Below are 6,000 nucleotides of genomic sequence, written 5' to 3' on the forward strand. Positions count from 1 at the left end.
CCTTTGCTGCTAAAAGTGCATTAGAACTAGGTGTGGTATTTGTAGAACATTCTGAATGTACTAAAGGGTACTGAATTGTACTTTAACGTGGCTAACCTTATATTATTTAAATTTCAGTTAAAAGCAAATAGACATAAGTTCTTCCAAGTTATCTAAGAGGATCAGTCAGAACATTCACTGGCCAAATTAATTTTTGCCTATCTCTGCTTCTCTCACTTGTATTAAGAACTCTCTCTTTGTCCACTAAGTGAACTGTGTTTTCCTTTCAGGGACAGTTGATACTCAGGGTTGTGGCCAACAAATTCCCTCAGATAAAGTGGGAATGTTAGGACTCAGCTCAGAGGGCCTTTTACAAGGTTATGTTGGAGAACTACAGGAACCTACTTTTCTCTAAAAATCTGTAAGTATATTTGTGTATCCCTGCATTTTCTCTTGTGAGTCTCTTGAGAGCTCTTGACAACCACAGCCTGGAATTCCTATTCTGGAGAGAGAGAAGCTGTTTTTATTTGGGAGCAAAGGCTTCTTCATGGCCCAGGCAGTTTGGAACTGAACAAATAGAATAATAAAATGATAGTTATTAAGAAATCAGGTCACAATATAGACTTTACTCTTTGGTGGGCAATGTTTTAAGCTTCCCTCTGTAATTAATTTATTGATGAATTCTCTGAGGAAAATAGATACATTAACCTATTCTAACATGGAGGAATTGGGAAACAAACTACAATTTTCTAATGTTCATTGATACGAGATACAAATGAAAAGAACATTCTCAAGTGAAACAAAGAATAAAGTTTCCTTATTTTAGGGAGATGCTTCATGCTGTGATAAAATTACTGAGTCTCAGCTTTGTAGGGTCATGTTTGAAGCCTCCTTAAGATTAGAAATTATAAAGCAGAAAACATATGCCATCTGCCCCCAGTAGTCCTGGGATTCCTGCACTAAATTATACGATCTCTACCACTTTGTTCACAAACTCTTCACATAAGGCGAGAATGGAACTTAAAAAATGGTTTAACATAAAATTCCTCAGTGTATTCGCAGACTTTTTCAGGGCCCCAAGGCAATGGAAGCATAGGCAGACCCTCCCAGTGCCCATAGGCCAAGGGGAAGACATTTGTTCTCACTGTGAATGTGATAAAGATCATGGAGCAGGTAGAGAGATTCTAGAGGATATAAAAGCACTGAATGCCTTGGAGAGGACCTATTTTTCTGTGACAGTGACAGAAAGAAACCTGGGCTCCTCAAAATCCTTTCTATTGAAGCAGAGTTTCCCAACTGACATTTAATAATAAGGTTCCTTTGTGACTAGCTTGCTCGCTGTGTCATCTGCTTCCTTTATTCCCATCTACCTAGTGAATGGACTTTGGATCTTTTTTCTTCATATCCCAGGCCTTTATCATTTGCTCCATGAAGGTGACCAAACCTGGATTATAGACAGCAAAACCTGTTTATTAAAAAAGGAACATAAGTTTTGATGGAGCTTCTCCATTTCCAATCCAGCATGTGCTCAGTTGAGAAGATAGGACCCTTCAGAGTGTTAGAATCTTCTAGAAAAAGACTCCCCAATGTCCTTATCCAAGTCACTCTCTTTCTTGGACTTATGCACAGGTGGCTTTGCTTGTTCCTTAAGGCCCTTAAGCTGGTTCGAACCCACGACAGCATTTTGCTTAATATACTTAAATATGAAGAAACCAGCAAGACAACTAAGTAAGGATGCAGACACACAAACAAATAAGATTGCAAGCATGCTAGGGTTTATTCATACCAAATCCTGATGGTTTTCAGTCCTAGCAGACCACCCGGTGATGCTGGCTGAGACAGACACATGGTGAGCAGTAATGGTGCCATATCAATGCTGGGTCAATTGCTGGTCGATCAACCGTAGATAGGCGAAGAGGCCTCTCGTTTGGATGGACAGAGTCTTGGGCCGAGAAGGGAATCAAGGGACGGAGAGACATGCTCTTGTGAGACAGAGAGAGTGCTCTGATTCAGGCAGAGAGTCCTGAAGATTTTATGTGTAGTGGTGACGTCTTCAGTGTCTTTTCAGCCAGGTACACGGGTGTCTGGTTATCACTCTTGGTCAAAACAATTTCACTCTTGGGGTAAACATTTTCAGTTCTGCAAAACAGGTTGTTTACATTTCTGAGGTTTAACATTAGTGGAGCCATTTTACACACATGTAATATAATTTAAATCTAGTTCACACAAGGACAAATAAACTCACAATCCACATGTAATAAATTACTGTAACAGTTCTGTTGCGACAGCACCTTTACTCTACTAGACAACATGTAAAGTTTTCAAGTCCTGAGTTCCATTTCCAAGTACATCATGAAGACTTTTTTTCTGCACCAGCAAACCTCCAATTTGCTTCTTGAGAGCAGGGATCTGAAACTGTACTACACAAAGTAGAAGTTTTTAGGAGACATTGTACTGATGAAGGAAACAAACCCCTGTGAGTAGGGTAGGAATTCTGAAAGTAAGTCAACTTCACCTAAGGAGGGATGGAGACCAAGTTTATGTAGTTCTCCAGCATCATATCTATGTACAGTTTTTGCTGAGCTGGGTCCAGACGTTTCTATTCTTCCTGAGAGAAATCTATGACTACAAATCTATGACTACAACCCTACAGTTAACCATTCCTAAATCAAAATACACTTCCCAAGTGGCCACAGGCAGAGGTCATAATAAGACCCAATATACAAACAGACTTAAGAAAACTAGTTTTGACCTAGTAGAGTATCCTGCTGGAGCCAGCTGGCTGAGATCGAACAGCATCTAAAAGAGGGGGGTGAAGCCTAAGAAAAAAAAGAAGACAGAAAAGATCTTTCGGGAGGGCATACAGTCAATGCTGCAGCCCCGTCTTTATTTAGCATAGCCTTTATATATGTTTTTGGATAGATAGCAAAGCACAACATATATCATTTGAATGCTAACATTTACACAAGATCATAAAACATCCAGCTCTCAGAGTACAAACATCCTTGCTCTCAGGCTGTAAAAACATTCCAATACCTTAAAAGGGTTTGTTAATGAGGCAAGTCTCCCACCAGGGTCAGTTAAGTTTAACTCAACATTCTGCTTCCTTGAACCATTGTTTACACAGTCTCAGCAGCTGCTTTATGGCTCCTAGCTATATGACACCTTCAGTGCCTCATAATGGCTCCCGACATCTCCCCCTTTTTTATTTTTTAAAATGCCAAGGCTTTCCCAGTTATGGTGCAGAAAGACTGTGCCTGTCTTAGGTGACCCTCCACAGGTCTGGGGCTTACCCGTCATTGGCACATGAAAGTCTTGCAATCATGCCCTGTCTTAGGTTGGTCCCAGCCCTGAAGGATTCTTACCCATCTTTGACTACCAGCCTCTGCTAAATGGGAGATTGATTTACAACCAGCTCAAACCTGAGCCTGGAGCCTGATGCCATGCATATCTGCATGGATCTTTATGAGGGAGTTGAGGAAATACCTCAATAAAAGAGGAAAGCAACACAGACTTACAATTACACACAGACCTAAGGCAAGCACCGAGGTGACCAACTGAGTAAAGGAGGACCAGGATGGTAAAGAGCTTCTTAACTGCTGTAAAAATTTAGCTGCTGCATCAGCAGCATCAAATCGAAGTGGCTCAGCATCCCTTAGTCCTTGTCTCCATGGCCTTTTATTAAATTCTACAATAATGCTGGCTTTGTAGTTATTATTAGTTACTATCGGGTTAGCAATTACAAACTATAGCTAACTCCCAGATTCAGCCTCAAGGCTACCACCCTGTTATCAGCTATTTCTTCTCTTTTTCTTATCCTTGTCCCTAGAGCAAGAAGTCCCAGAATAGGTCAGGCTTGTGTGCCCTCCCTGCAATGTGTCCTTCTGTGCAAGTCCACACCTACTTCTGATGACTTGTTGCTCCAAGCACCAGGCATCCTGCCAGAACTACAGGCGTTTCTCACAACACATCCCCCTTTTCTTTGTGCTGAATTTTATTCAGCATAACTGAGACCACAGCGGCCTGAGTCTTTCTTAGTCTTTGGCTTCTTGAGAATCTCTTTCAGACTAAACAAAGAAAAACAAGTAACAAACAAATTACAATCCAAGAAACGACAGATGAGTTCAATAACCCATGAATTTGTGGAATAGAATGTAAATCTTCAATACTATTGATCATGCTTTGTAGCACTGCAATCCCCTGTAATTCAGGAAGCTGTTTTTGAAAAGTGTCAGCAATATGTGTTTGCAAATCTGCAATTAAACCTGAAGCATTACCATACCCTAAAATAGGCTATCTTACTTTATCCCATTCAAACATACTTTCATTATACAATACAGGAGTTATACAAAAAGAAGTAGCATTCCAATTACATTTAAGTTGCACATGTTTCTGCAAACTAACAATTCGATCTCCTAACAATATAACTGCTTGCTTTAAATCTACTACTTGACTATTGCAATTCAGTCGATTTGTCTTTGAGAAGTCCATAACTGTTCAGCATCCCGACGCCAGGTTCGAACATAATCAGCAGTCTGTACAGATTGATGCAGAGCCACTCCAGCCACGGCAGCAGCAGCAGTAACAGCGATGATACCCCCAACAGCAGCGATCAGCATGCTAAGGAATCTTTTAGCTCTTCTTTTAACATGGTCCATCAGTTGCTGCAATATCATAGTGGCAGGAGAGTCCTGCCAGGGTCGAGACAATCGAACTGGCATCCATACTCCAGTTCTAGCTCTAAGAGTATATTAGCTTTCATATGACTTGTTAAAAGGAATAAAAGAGTTAATACACGTGTAAAAAGAACAGTATTTACATGAAACATAACCTAAAGTTTCATTCCACTTCACCTTGCCCTTTATAATGATATAGGGGAGCCGAACACAGGCTCGAGCAAAGTGAGTAACATTTTTAAATCCTTCCATACTTAACAAAAATAAGTGACCTACCCCAGCATTCTGTTCAGAAGTCTGCAAAATTGTCAACCACGCTTGAGCACCTAGCTGCAAACAGTGCTCTCCAGCTCCCATGCAAATTGGCATCCCTTCCTTTCCCACCAGGTAGTTCTCAATCACTCTCCCTTCTTCTTCAGGCCTGAGAGCCCCTCTAGTATCATAAGATCTAAGCATCTAATCAGAATCATGAACATAAACTACCACTGAAGCATCTCCCCATTCCACTGCCTTATTTAAAGGAGGATTGGGTACATACGTCCAATATAAATAATTTCCTGTCTCAGCTTGTACCCCACTCACCTGTGCTATAATCAAGGCTGTCATTACAAGGAATAGAGTAGTTGGAGTTATCTCCTGCCCCAACTCACTGATTACTTGCTGCTTTTCTCCACTCCCGGAGCCGGACATTTTTGCCTGGGACCCAAAGCTTCTCTGTTCCTGTAGAGATATAAGCAAAACCTCGGCCCCATTTTAGTACCTCAGCAGGCACGCAATCCCATTGTGCTTTGATATCGTATCCAAAAACGTATATAAAGGCTATGCTAAATAAAGACGCGGCTGCAGGGAGACAGGGTGAATGGCAATGCTAGCATCCCCTACCCCTGTCTCCATGGCTTTTTATTCTCTCTCACAAAGCTGGCTTTGTTATTATTATTAGTTACTATCAGGATAGTAATTACAAACTACAGCCAACTCCCAGATTCAGCCTCGAGGCCATCACAGTGTTTTCAGCCATTTCTTTTCCTTTTCTAATCCTTGTCCCTAGAGCAAGAAGTCCCACAATAGGTCAGGTGTGTGCACCCTCCCTGCAATGTGTCCTTGTGTGCAAGTCCGCACCTACTTCTAATGACCTTGTTGCTCCAAGCACCAGGCATCCTGCCAGGACTGCAGGCGTCTCTCACACCATCATTTGAAGTAATATTATAAAAGAGTAAATGTTCTCTGATTACTTGACACATAGTCATTTTAACTTTTAAATATTTACCTTCAATTATATACTTTTAAAAGGTGAGAAAATATAGGTAAATCAATGAAAGAAAAAAAAAAAACCTTGCTCTGGTAG

The 6,000-nt window shown here is 40.9% G+C and overlaps 2 pseudogenes; both read right to left on the minus strand.

The window, feature by feature from the left end:
• Positions 1-3,973: 3,973 nt before the first annotated feature.
• Positions 3,974-4,728, minus strand: LOC118611442 (annotated as a pseudogene).
• LOC118611443 lies at positions 4,707-5,369 on the minus strand (annotated as a pseudogene).
• Between the last annotated feature and the right edge of the window lie 631 nt (positions 5,370-6,000).

Source organism: Rousettus aegyptiacus, unplaced genomic scaffold, assembly GCF_014176215.1.
Source record: "Rousettus aegyptiacus isolate mRouAeg1 unplaced genomic scaffold, mRouAeg1.p scaffold_m13_p_14, whole genome shotgun sequence".
NCBI classification, from domain to species: domain Eukaryota; kingdom Metazoa; phylum Chordata; class Mammalia; order Chiroptera; family Pteropodidae; genus Rousettus; species Rousettus aegyptiacus.